The following is a 13454-nucleotide window of genomic DNA, read 5'->3' as shown; positions in this document are numbered from 1 at the left end:
TTAAAGACCCACCAAAAAAGGTAGCGGAACGCGGTTATGTCCCACAGAGCATAGTTCAAATAAAAACAGTTTCATAGTATGTTCCCTAGTAGGTGTAGAGAGGATTCCCACACACGCATAATTTGTTACCGTCGACAACTATAGATGCAGAATAGCTCATACCGCCTAGTCATTGACACGCGCCAAAGTTAAGTGACATACACACGATATGTAAATAGTTTCCACTTTTCAGAAAGCATGTAGTTGATCAGTGCATAGGTGGCGCTACAGGCCACGCCACGCCCTACAGTTTCCAGTTGCAAAATGTTAACATGTCTACCCCATGTATCCAAAACCTCTGGGACTTGTAATACGTATTGCGATGGAGAACAAATGTCGCAAGATCCCATAATTTGTCTGTACAGTGAAAATGTGTGAAAAACGAAGTTAATGTGAAGTCGTGGCAATATTGTGCATGCATTTTTTTAATTGACAATTACCATGTCCCTTTCTGTGACACAACACTCATCAAGTTTTGTGATTCCTGTCACATAACACCCATGCTAAACCTACAGAAAAGGTTATGTGGACTAGACATTGTCATAGCAGGAAAAAAAACACACTGGAGTTTTAGGTGTGATACACATTGTCCCAATGTCCCATATTACCCGAATTGTGTGAAATACAGTATGCCTATCATGTATATTTTCAAATGGTCTGCAACTTTCAAAAGGAATCCCATTTGCTTGCAATTATATTCATAACTACTATCGCAGCAAACAAATGCTACTCAATATGCACCAGGCAATGAAAGAAGAACACGTTTTGCCAATTTTTCTTATGTCATAACATCTCCAAAGCATATTTACATACTGTTATAGGCATACAGTATACTGTATTCCCAGTATTATATGATGAGGAGAAACATGGATCCTGACATCTTGCCTTATACTGCCTCCCAGTGGAATCACATTTAAATACACATGGGTAATGCTTAAACTAAACAACTCTACCAGAAATGTATGTCCCATTCACACAACCTTTAAAAAAAAAAACCAAAGCAGTCAAAAGTGTCAGGGAAAACCCCATCTTGGTAACACTTTAAATAAGGGTTACATTAACTACCATGCACCCGAATAGCAATACAAAAGTAACAACATTGTACTCGTAGTTACATACTGTAGAGAGTGCTATGTAGTTACACTTCATTACAGTTTAGCTATACACATTATTACGCAAACAATTAGCATTATTATTTTCTATCAAACACATCTAAACTGTACTGTCCTTAGTATACTTTTACTTTTTATGTGCCAATTGTTTAACAGTCAAGCTACATCATTTTGTGTGTACATAAGTGTGTCCTTTTCATTGTCCACAGATACTTCAAAATACATTTTCATGGTAATTGCATTTCCTTGCAGACTGGTGTGCCCAGATCTTTCACTACTTACTAAGTCGAGTAGGCCTTGAGCAACAACAGGATCCTCCCCCTGGATGCTTGGCCATCATGCTCCAGCATGGTGGATACTTGAGGCATGGTCCCTCCTGGGAAAGTTCTAGACTGAAAAACCGACACACTCTTATAAAATGACAAAAGGGGAGGAACACAGAGTCATACAGGTACTACACAAGGATGTGTGCGCCCTCTTCGTGTCTGTTACCTTACCTGAGGCAGTCAGGAAAATTCATGGGCCTCAAATATGTCAGTTGCAAGTTTCATAAGATGGTCTCTGACAGTTTCATAAGATGCTGTTTTCCCAGTGTTATGCATTCAGTGTATGCTGCCAGGGTTTTGGATTGACAGTAATAGATAAAATGATATGGAATTTGATATTCTTCAAATTTGAATTGCCTGTCATGAGGTTAATCATTTATTTCATTAACTGCTGAATGTATATCCACATTATATGCTATTCTTTCTGTTCAAAGATGGAAACAAATATTTTTTACATTCCTAGAATATGACTCAATAGTTCTACATTTACATTTATGCATTTAGCAGATACATTTTTTCTCCCATGATTGTCAGATGCATGTTGTGAATATTATTGTGAGTTTGGCTTTGTTTTTCCTTACAGTCAGATATTGTTAGCCTTGAAAGAAGAAGAACTTCAAATGTTGAAGATTATTACTAATGAAATGGACCATAGTAACTATTTAAGATGTAAATTACTTGAACAAACTGCAATTTAACAAGTCGATCTTATATGATTTAAAGTAAAATGCTAATGGTGGCAAATCACTGATCTGAAAGGGTTAAGAAATCATTTGTCAAGTTACTCAAATACAGCCCTCAGATCTCTCCTCACGCAACAAGAGGAAGATGAAGAAACAGAAACTGGAAGAGGGAACACTGCTTTTAGAGCTCGTCATTGGAAACTGTTGATTCACATCCCATGCTTCCTTTTATTCTCTGTTACCACTGGCTGTGGTAGGTCAGACTTGGAACATTTTGACTCAGCGTAGAAAACCAAGATCACATTCTATAGCTGAAACAATTAGGTTTTATATTAAAAAATATTCCTTTTAAAATAAAAATGTATTCAGTTGATGGTAATCAATGAAATTGTTTGAATGCATGTGTGCGTGTGTTGCATGTGTGTCTTTGAGATGTACAGAGTGAAGCAGCATGTTTATGTGTGCAGATACTGTACACTTTAACTGTATGTATGCACAATTATTGCAAAAAAAGTTAATGCAAGTGGAGTCAGGTGGCTGAGCAGTTAGGGATAATGGTTAGGGAATCAGGCTAGTAATCAGAAGGTTGCTGGTTCAATTCCCGGCCGTGCATACTAAATATAAATGCAAAGAAGTGACAAATTACACCGTAAATAGTTGAGACTTTATATTATTAAATCTTTAAATACTAGCAACAAAACACCAGGCTGCAAAATGATGATTGGTCAATGACACATTATTGTGTCATAACAGGAAGTCCTGCTTGAAAAGGATCAAAACACTTTAAACCATGAAACCACACACTTAGTGTTACTTGTGCAAGTCATAAAAACAAAAAGGTAAGACAACTTAAAGCCGTTAGGGCTTTTTAAAAATAAAATCTGAGTAGAATACATAATGTTATCATATTTTATATGTACATATATGATACATATGTATATATAATACATATGTATATGTATTATATATGTTTTAACAATACAGAAATAACAATGACTGTTTTATGTACTGTATGTAATACACAATATGTGTTTATTTTATGAATATAATCTTATCAGAAAAATACCAACATTTTTATGAATTGTGGATGTTGTTTCAACTGTGGTCACTCGTTGATATTTGATGTTTGACCATTGTCACCACAACATTTTCACTGCAATAATTGCCAAATATTCTGTGTGTCTGAGCCATGTGCATGCAAGGTAATTGTGCACAATGGCCTGCATGTAGAAGTGACTGCAGGCAGTTGTTTCACCACAGTGGACACTACAGCAGTTTACACCATGCCTGGGAAACTGGGGTTGATAACCCCTTTTCGAGCTTTATTGTTTTCTGTTGCCATATGAGCATGACAGAAGATCCTTTAGAAGAGCACTCCCAATACAGACCATCAGTCACTAACCTTAATATGAGTTTTTGTGCTAAATAAAGACATCAATGCGTTACATTGTATGAGAAGTTTAATGTCATAGACGTTTCAGAAGTTAAACAAATTATTAAACAAAGAGTAAAACTTTGAAAAATTCTCCTATTTTTTTAATATTGACAGTTTTCTCCTAAAGTTCATCTAATTTTCAGGAAATCAATCAATGCAATCACTGCATGAAAGACCTAAATATATTTCCTGAAGACAAGCTCTAGCAATGCTTCATCTATAGCATGTGGCTTGTCTGACTAATTCAGTGCCCTCTTCAACCCTTTTCTCTCTGCCTGAGTTGCTACCAGATACAAGTTAATTACTATCTGGAATTTTCCTCTTCCTATTTGTGAGATAAATTTGCCCATGTGTGGAAGGAGTATCTGTTTGTTCAGTAAAGGAACATGTTATCATGAATGTTTACTTTCCATTGTAACTGTATAGTGTGACACTTTGGCACAGTACTATGCACTGTCAACTCACACAGCAAGGTCATCGTGGCACAGGGACATGCACTGTCACCTCACCTCATTTGTTCCTGGGGCACAGTTCTGTGCTTACATCTCCTGAGCCTTTCTATGGGGAGTTCGAGTCTTCTCTGTGTCTATAAGGGTTTCCCCAATAAAAATATGCAGAACAGATTGCTTTCTTGCCCATATTCCTGACCAAGTATGAACACTTGGACATGGCTCTCGGTAGATTGGGCTGATTGCTGCTCCTGCTGGCCCTCCAAGGATGCTAAAATGCAGAAGAAAAATGTAATTGGTGGACACTTCAGGGTGTGTGTGTGTGGTCACTGTGCATGCGTGTGTTCAATCATATGCATTCTTCTTCTTTGCATAATTTTTTTATGTCATGCTAATGATTGCATTGTAAGAAAACATTGCATTCCATTGCATGTGCTTCTAAATGGTTCAAAATGTTCAAATTTCTTTCATATAATTTACGTATCTCTGGATGAAGAATTTTGAAATGAGTGGCCTAAAGTGTCACGTAAATGTTGTGCAAGTCCATTTTGTGTATTAAATGTTACCAACCAAAACTATTGTAATGGACAATGGTGCTAGATAGCCAATGTTCAGCATGGATCTTGGTCACAGCAAATGTGGGTATTTGTCCTTACCTGATTTGCCTTGGTTAGGGATTATGTAGGTCAGGTCATTGCACTAGAGAGTTCAAAGGCGTTTATCTTTAACCCTTGTGTGGTGTTCTTGTTTTTGTAACTCACCCAATTTTCATGGGTCTGATGGAACTGTGATGAGCTTGAGTAGGTTTTTATAGCAATGCAGCCATAGCACGTTCTGTAAACAGAATGTAAAAAAAAAATGTGAAAAGCATATAGTGTCTTGTCAGGATATTATGCAGATTTCCACAAACCCTATTGTAGTTTAACATACAACAAAGGGTAAAAACAGAGACATTTGGACAGGCAAGGACACATTAGCACCTATCACCAGCCAAAACCATCAAACAAGACAAGGAAAAACTCCCCAAGAAACTTTGTGAGAAGCAATTCAGTGAGGGATCCTTTTCTCCAGAGATGGTTGGTGATGCAGAGAGGTTCAGACATGGCAGCAGACAATTATGCAAAAATGGAAAGGCAAGACACACATCAAACCTTTTTGTTAACATTTTTTAAATGTTTTCACTTACACACACCCTTTTTACCGCCAGGAACAAAACTGACGTAAATGTGTAGGGGGGTGAAATGAAAATGTGTTCTTTTTACATATTTTTCATAAAAACAAGACACGGTCGGTGATTCTCAGGTTGAAAAAATTGTTAGATTCTTTCTTTTGGTAAACATTGAAAATTAGTCCCACAGACCCGGACACTACACAAGGGTTTGTGTCACACCCATAAGCTTGCTGTCTATGTGCCTCTTAAAGGCTCCACAAACTTTAGCCAAGACTGGGCTGCGCTCTGTCTCTGCTGCCTCCAGACACAAACATAATGTCTCTATGGTATATGGGAGTTTTGGGGAGTTTTGAGATCCTGAATGTCTTTTTCTTTAATATGGGTACAGTGAGGCTAAATGATAGTTGCGCACCGTGGCTGGATTCAACTTGACTAGCTAATTAGTGCGATTATCACACAGCTGTGCGGCTAGAGAGGCTTTGTGGTGGTTTTATCAAAAGGATCACTTACCCTAGGAATGCCTCGTCCTGACAGCTTATGCACTGCCAGGTTCATTTAGATTTGGGACTGAGAATGTGTCTCTTAAGAAACACATTGCAGATTTGACAGGGTCAGAGGAAGGTGGATGGGAATGGAATGGAGGGAAAAGAATGCCTTATTGCTCACTTGTATTCTTGCACATGGGTAACATTCTAAATAAATTAATGCCTTATCTAGGCACTGCAAGTCGGGGTGGTGCCAAAAAGCTTGAGTGCTCACAGTAGTTCCAGGCCCTCATAGGGTCTGTGTGGCCCCTGCTTATCCACATCGCTGATCTGGCACTATTGTTAGGTTGGTATTATCTTAATGTGGGTTAATGTTGGGATAGAATGTTATCAATGGAATGCCAGAAGGAAGTAAGCAGTTGGTTGTCCCTTCCCAGTGACAACCTGTAATGTTCGAGTCATTTAATATATATTTTCGTTTTTCTTTATATTTGTGCTTTGCCTGCCACCTGTCTTTTGGAAGTTTCTTAACTCCCTCATTCAACAAACAAGCTGCACTGAGCCATGCTAACAACTATGCATTTTCAATAACTTTCCTGCCACCTTATCTCTTTCAGTTGTCCTAATTCTTTGTTAAAAGTTGCCTCATCCAGCTTGTCATCAGTGAAGGCTCAGTGTAATGTAGACCGACTGTTTGCGTGAGTGTTTGTATTAGATCTGACTACGGCTCCTTCTTCCCTCCACTTCACTTGACATGGTGGGCCTTAGTGATTTGGACCAGTGTGGTCCTGAACCTCTCCAGAACCCATGCAGCCAGTGCTGACGTCACGCGTCCTGCACCGACAACAGCTGACGCCAGACCAGTTTGTGGAGCAGAAGAAGCAAGACCCAAGGGAAGAGAGAAAGAGTAGGACCAGGGACACATTTCCCATTCTGCATCCCAGCAGCCCCCACACCCCTGCCATCAATGTCACAGGGCCCCCTAACCTACCTGTGGTGACCTCTGTGCCCATGGAAGTCCTTAAGGTAAGCTACCTTCAGATATAAGATAGCTTGGATACACTTTGCAATCCTCCAGGTGATATCTTGACTGGGACTGGCAAAACTTCTGGTTTTCTATTTGAGGGTAGTTTCGTCGCAGAAGTCCACCATGGAATTAGACAGAAATATTTAGTTTGAAATGTTTTAGATCCCTAATTTAATCATGTTTAAAATAGATGGTTGTTTTAAAATGTATTTCATTAAAATTAAATGTGATTATGGACTTTAGGAAAGAAAAAATCAGTGATTGTGTGTGTCACTTTCTGAAAGACAATTACAAGTCTTTCAGAGTGGACTGTGTTAAATCCATAGTAGGGATTATCTTCTGACAGAATTCCTCTGTTACCAGACATTTGGCATTTAACATGTATAATCCTATTTGCTCCACTACATTGACGCATTTTCATGGCTTTGATTCTGGTATGTCTATGTGGACCCCATAAACAAATGGAAATTGTAACAAAACTCATAACCAGTAAGGGATGTAACAAATCTCACAGCAAGAGGTAAGGATGGATATTTATTAGCTTTTTGCATGCTTATACAATAACAGATTCAGTTAATCAAACTGTTGACATAATAAGCTATACAACAATACTAACTGAAAACAAAGTATTGTTTTTATCACATTTTAATCCATGGAAAGGCAGTTCTATAGTATTTACTTGTTTTGTCTACAAAGGGTTTTGTTCTGTGTTTGCAATGTATGTTACAATGTGGCCTGACAGAGTAGTGACATGAATTCTAGCGTAAAAGATTGGGATGGGCCCACTATTTGAAATCCAGCAATTGCAACCAAAAAACATTAAATTCACTATCATCCATGCTTATTCCGTCTGGCTGACTAAGTGAATCCTAGAATTCCCATCTCTGTTATATGCATTATCAGTGCTTGCTAGTTTAAGTGTATGTGCCTGCATTATTGGGTTTTGGATGGTTCTAACTAAACTAAATTGAATGGCCGAGGTTATTTTCTCTAGTGGAATCAAAGAGTTAAAAACTAAGTTCACCTTCTGAGTGTAACCTTCCCTTTCAACAAATTGTGCCAGGAAAACAATCTCAACACAGCCTACTTAAAGGATTATACAAATGGACACTTGCTTTTTTTATGCTGTTGCATCCAATGACCCATCTACAGTTCGAAAGCACAGAATACATTGTAGTTTCCCACAAATACTTCAGGGGTTTTTCTTTGAGTCTCTAGGTATAACACGTTCGTGTGGTTATATTAGCAACTTATTTCTTTGGACCTTGGACATCCCAGAGAAAGCTTCATTTGCCAGAATTAAGTGTTCTTAGGAATTCTCTCATTAGAAATATGTTTGTTTGGGGGTACTTACATAGGAGTTTCTTTATAGTTTCAAGTTACCCAGTGAAATCCTAACTTCTTGGGCAAATACTTTGTGGCAGTTTGAACTTGACCTGTCTGTGACTAGATTAGCAGAGTCCCTCCAAAGCTGTTCAGGCAAAATGAGCTTGGAGGTACCAGGCAGAGCTGCTGGGGCATGAAAGTGAAAACATTAAGCTCAGATGGGTTTGTCTAAAGACTGGGGGGGACCCTTAATTAGCCAGGTTCCCTCTGACCCTGCAAGAAACTAGTAAAGAACCAGACCAGGGATCAAGACAAAGGCAGGCAGTTTTTACCACACACTCAACGCTAAGTCAGTGAAGAATGCACATAATTAGGCCCAATACTTTTATTCTTGAGCTTGTTAAAGGAAGGTGGGGGGACCTGGTAGCTCTACAATTTCAATAATTATTGCAGGATCATATCTTGAGTGACTTCAAAGTCATTACAAAGTAGCTATAGTTCAGTTTGGCATTGTAGTGTAGTACACTCAGTTCCATGACATGACGACCTGCTTGGACACATTTTCCAAGAAAGGCCTGTCAACCTGAGATACTATTATCTTTCATATTGAATCACCAACTGTAGTAAATTGTCTATATCAAGTTGTGTTGGTGTCCTAAAAGCATACATTTACATATTCGCTTACTTAAGCACTCATGTAAATAGGACATACTGGATAATATGATAAGTCGGTGGCTGGAGAGATGCACAGCAATTAAAAAGTGTTGACTTTGCTAATTAGAACTAGCTTGGTTCATTTAACCATTCAGAGCGGTGTGGTCAGTTGAATGCAGCACATGGGTTACAAACATCCTTATATACAATGAATAGACCAGTACAAATACAGCTTCCACAGAACGTATCTTTAGGGACAGCATTTGGTCAGCAAGTTGGTATACTTGAAAGACTACACCTGACAATATCGTAACTCAACAAATACTTTTCCTGCATAGTTTCTCCTCATTGACTCCTGTTTGTCTGAACAAGTGAGGCCTTTAGATATTTGTGGACTGGAAGGATATTTACAACATGACCTCTTGACCTCAGAAGGAGAGAAGCCTCTCTTATACAAAAACTCTGCGTATCAATGCTGGACAAGCTCAAACATGTTGAATGCTTGAAAACAAATTAGTTGTTTGTTGTGAAGATTGACTTCTGTTTTTTCTTTCTACTCGATATTTTAAACTTACACAGGTATATGACCCATAGTGGCCTGCTTTGAGTGCTTTAATGGGACAGACTGCGGATAAGGGACCGTTATAATGATTATTGCAGCTGGGCATATATACTGTAAGGTGTTTTGTTATATATACTGTAAGGTTTTTGTGCCCTTTGAGCTTTGCAAAATTGATTGTGACATTTTAAATCTTTACCTGATTGGGCAGAACTTGAGAGCTGGATTCAAAATGCAGCCTAGAATAGATATTACAGACTTAAAGAGTTTTGGGGCAAATTCTTCTCATGAGCTATAAACAAGTAGCTAGTAAACACAGTGTTTAGAAATAAGTTGAATGATGACATGTTTATGAAAATAACTAATTTATAATACTGTAATTTTATCATTTTAAAAGCAGGCATGATTAAGAACTAAACCAAGGATGTATTGAACAGCCCTTGTCAAACAGTTGACTTTTAAATACCATCAGATTTAGCTCCACGTGCAGACTGACTGGCTTTTTTCCACTCGATAGTTGGTGGTCTGGGTGACCTTTTGAAACACTCTGCTCCAGGCTCCACATTGGACTGCATAATGTTGCATCTTTGTGCTCTTCATTTTGGAAAGTCGTGCTCTAAGGATTCATACTTACTCAAACCCAGCAAAGAGAAAAAGGTCTTTGTTTGATTGTACTTAACACTAAATAGACCACCATATTGTTAACTTCTGAGAGTTCCTGTTTTATCTCCTTAAAGTTTAGGGTAAGGACATGTACTGTCAAAGTTAAATAGTATTTGTACGATTAGCTGCTGTATTGATTAACAATTAACAATGCAAACATACTGTATTTTTGGCACATAAGCACATGGACACATATCTGACAGTTGTATTCATTTGCAGCAAGTATTTTTAGTCTTTAGTGCTATGCATATCTGAATTAATGGCACTGATACATTCTGGATCCCTTGACCCCACAGCATAATGTGTACAAACCACCCCAGATCTCACTGGAGTAAATGACTTCCACTGTCACTTAGTACCAGACTGAGGGCAACATAACCAAGATAACCAAGCTCTGTGATTGTACGCAGCTGCACACATAAGCTGCATTGTTCATTTTTTAGGCAAGTGCATTTTCTTTATCCCCCATAAACTGGGCAAAGTTTTCCATTCTGGGTATAGGATGTTGCATTCTTGTCAAAGTGTCTTGCCAGAGGCCTAAGCAGACAGCACATATGGTTAAGACTGAAGAATACTCTGTCTGCAGTACAACCCAAGTACAAATACTCCTCTTAAACACGTGTTTTGTGTCTTCATAGAAGCTCCTCTCCCTGCAATGACAGAGGATTATAACCAGGGACTGGGTCCGAGGGATCAGACTCCATTAACCTAGGGAGGAGGTATGTGGTGATGAAGCCCTGTTAATCATTGCCATTTTACCACTTACAAAGATAAACTTTTTACAAAGTGCCATTTTTAGCATTTTGTGTGTAAAAAGTGTGTAACCAATGTTGTCATCAAATAATGCTTATCGTACATTTATTGTTCTGATTTGACCTAAAGGGGGGAAAAACCTCAACCAATGTGGTTGTCCATCACATGACACACAGATTATATGTCTACAATGCTTTGCAGATTCCATGGAACCTGCATGGTTTGGGGTTAAGTCATCCTTCATGGGGTGAAGGGTCCAATTGTCACACAAATTCTCAATGAGAGTAGTTGATTGATGCAAAACTGAATGTCTCATTTAAGATCTCTAGACCACAATTCTCAAGTGTGTGTCAGTCTACGTTAGTCTTAATTGGTCTTGATGAAAATAGTTCTCAATCTTGGTTTCACTAACTTTTACTTGCAATAATGTATTCTAATGGTCAAAAAGTATAATATTATTTCAACTTTAATTAAATGTCATAATGTTATAGGATTAGCTACAAATGAGCAACTCTGGTTTTGGTAGCTTGAGGAATACGTGGAAATGGGGTAGTACAGGAATGGAAGAACAAACAAAATGGCATCATACTTGGTTAAGCTGAATGACTACTTGTCTAGCTCCTAAATAGCCATGGGGATCAAGGAACTACGTCTGTCTCTCACCCCCATAGAACCAGTGTATCCCCAGGCTTCAGTCTACAACGTACTGAAGAGCCATGTGCTCTCTGTGAGTAGGTGATAAACCTCTGTGAGTTACAAAGAAACTATGAAGCGATCCTCCCTGGAGTTGCTGTAGGGAAAGGAGGAATACTGCCCTTCTTCACGACTGCATCTTCACCCAAAGGTTTGGCTGAAGGAAAGGCCACAGAGCAGAGAACACAAAGGCCTGCTCTACTATGTGAGGACAAAGGGCTCTTTCTCGTTGGTTATCTGAAGGTTCTGTAAGGCCGTTGGGCACTTCCCCTGCTTGCATTTCACCTCTATCTGGAAACATGCTCCTTGTCACGGTTTCAACATAGCACAACAAAAGGATTCTACTGTATCTGCTAATGTCTGTGTTTAGAGAGGGAGTGTGAGACCTTAACATTAATGAGACAAACAATACATTTAAAGTAGTGCACTACTACTCAATTCAAATCAATTCAAAGATGCTTTCAAAACCATATGTACTGTAGTGACAGTTTCTCCTCTTTACTTAACCACATAACTTATGAAAATATGGATTAAGTCTAGTACCATGTAACTTCAGTGTTTGTTTTAGTTATTACTGTAATATTAAATATTGGAGTTTTAGAGTCAAATAACTGAGTTTTGTTTGCCATTGTCTGGAACATTGCACATTGTGGTAACAATCAAAATGTATTGAAAAACACCTTCTGTGACAGCATAGTGTATCTATGATCCAACAACATGTAATGGTATGTTATCTTGTGTCCTTTTAAACAAGAAACTAACCAGTTATTGCGTTTGAGCATATCTAAGTGTTAGGACTGCAACTCTTTTAGACATTGCAACACTCATGCTTCTGGAAACAAATTGGCTTTGTATTGTTTTTGTTTGTTGTTTCTGTTGCTAAGAGGTCTGTGAATTTGTGTCAATTTTGTTAAGGTTGTATTTAGGATGAAAGTTCACTTTGTACCCATTTTATCATATCTATTACATCTAGTGCTATAGACTCTATGAAGTTATCAATATGGTCAAGGTTGTTTTTAGGATTTGAGAAAATGTTTATTTCTCTCAAACATTATAGAAAGATTCAGCACACCATGTTCTAACTTTTATCACGTCTCCAAAAAATACTTCAAGTGCTTGAGGATGGATGTAGATAAAAACTGTAGAAAGGCCTCAGCCCTTTTTAGGATCATGTGCATGTGATTGTTTAGAAATGGTGAATAGAAAAGTGATAGTGATAACAGCATGAGACATGTGCAGACAGTGTGAGTGAGAAAGACAAAGAAGGAGGGAAGGGAAAGAGGGAAAGATTGAGCGAGAGAGAGAGAGCGAGAGAGAGGGAGAGATGAACAGGGAGAAAGGGAGACAGAGGGAGGTTCCAGCTCTTAGCAGTACACGTGTTGTCAGTAAATGCCTTCTCTTATAAGTCTACAGTAAATCACTGCTCTGGAGTAAAAGCCCATATAGCCATATTTGCATCAATAGGAATTAAAGTAAAGTTTGCATTCAAATTCAATATTGAAAAGAAGTTGCAAGGCATTCAAATTGAGAAGTGATTAGGTATCGTACATCCCATTGGACATTAATGGAGCAAAACACAGATAAATGAGCATTAACCTGAATGTACAGTACGTCATATTACTTTCTGGTAGAAAGAGAGCTATGATGATTTTTCTGAAGCTGGATCGGTTGTGATTAATTATAACAACTGTAGACCAATGTTTTAGTTTTGCAGAGACGTCTGTTGTTTGCTTCACATACGTAGCCATTTGAACCAGTTTCATGACTCACTCTTGGAGTAAATCCATAACGGGCAGAACATAAAACCCTGTCTAAATGCGCGACTGAGCAAGAATTTACCCAACTAGTTACATTATTCACAGGTCACAATTGAAAACAAGTTATACATTGTAGGGGGATGGTCAGTTAGTTCTAAACCCCATGTACATTTTTGGAACCGTCCTGCAATTCAAGTCTGTTTGTAAGTGAACAGTGGTGTCAATTGTATTCTTGTATTCAGAACAAATAATGTTTCATACTAGATGAGCGAAACTAAAGATGAAACGTTAATTAGCCGTGAGCAAATTTCAGTTTGGAGAC

Source organism: Hypomesus nipponensis, chromosome 9, assembly GCF_054491055.1.
Source record: "Hypomesus nipponensis isolate SF chromosome 9, ASM5449105v1, whole genome shotgun sequence".
NCBI lineage: Eukaryota > Metazoa > Chordata > Actinopteri > Osmeriformes > Osmeridae > Hypomesus > Hypomesus nipponensis.
Note: the sequence above shows the minus strand (reverse complement) of the source record.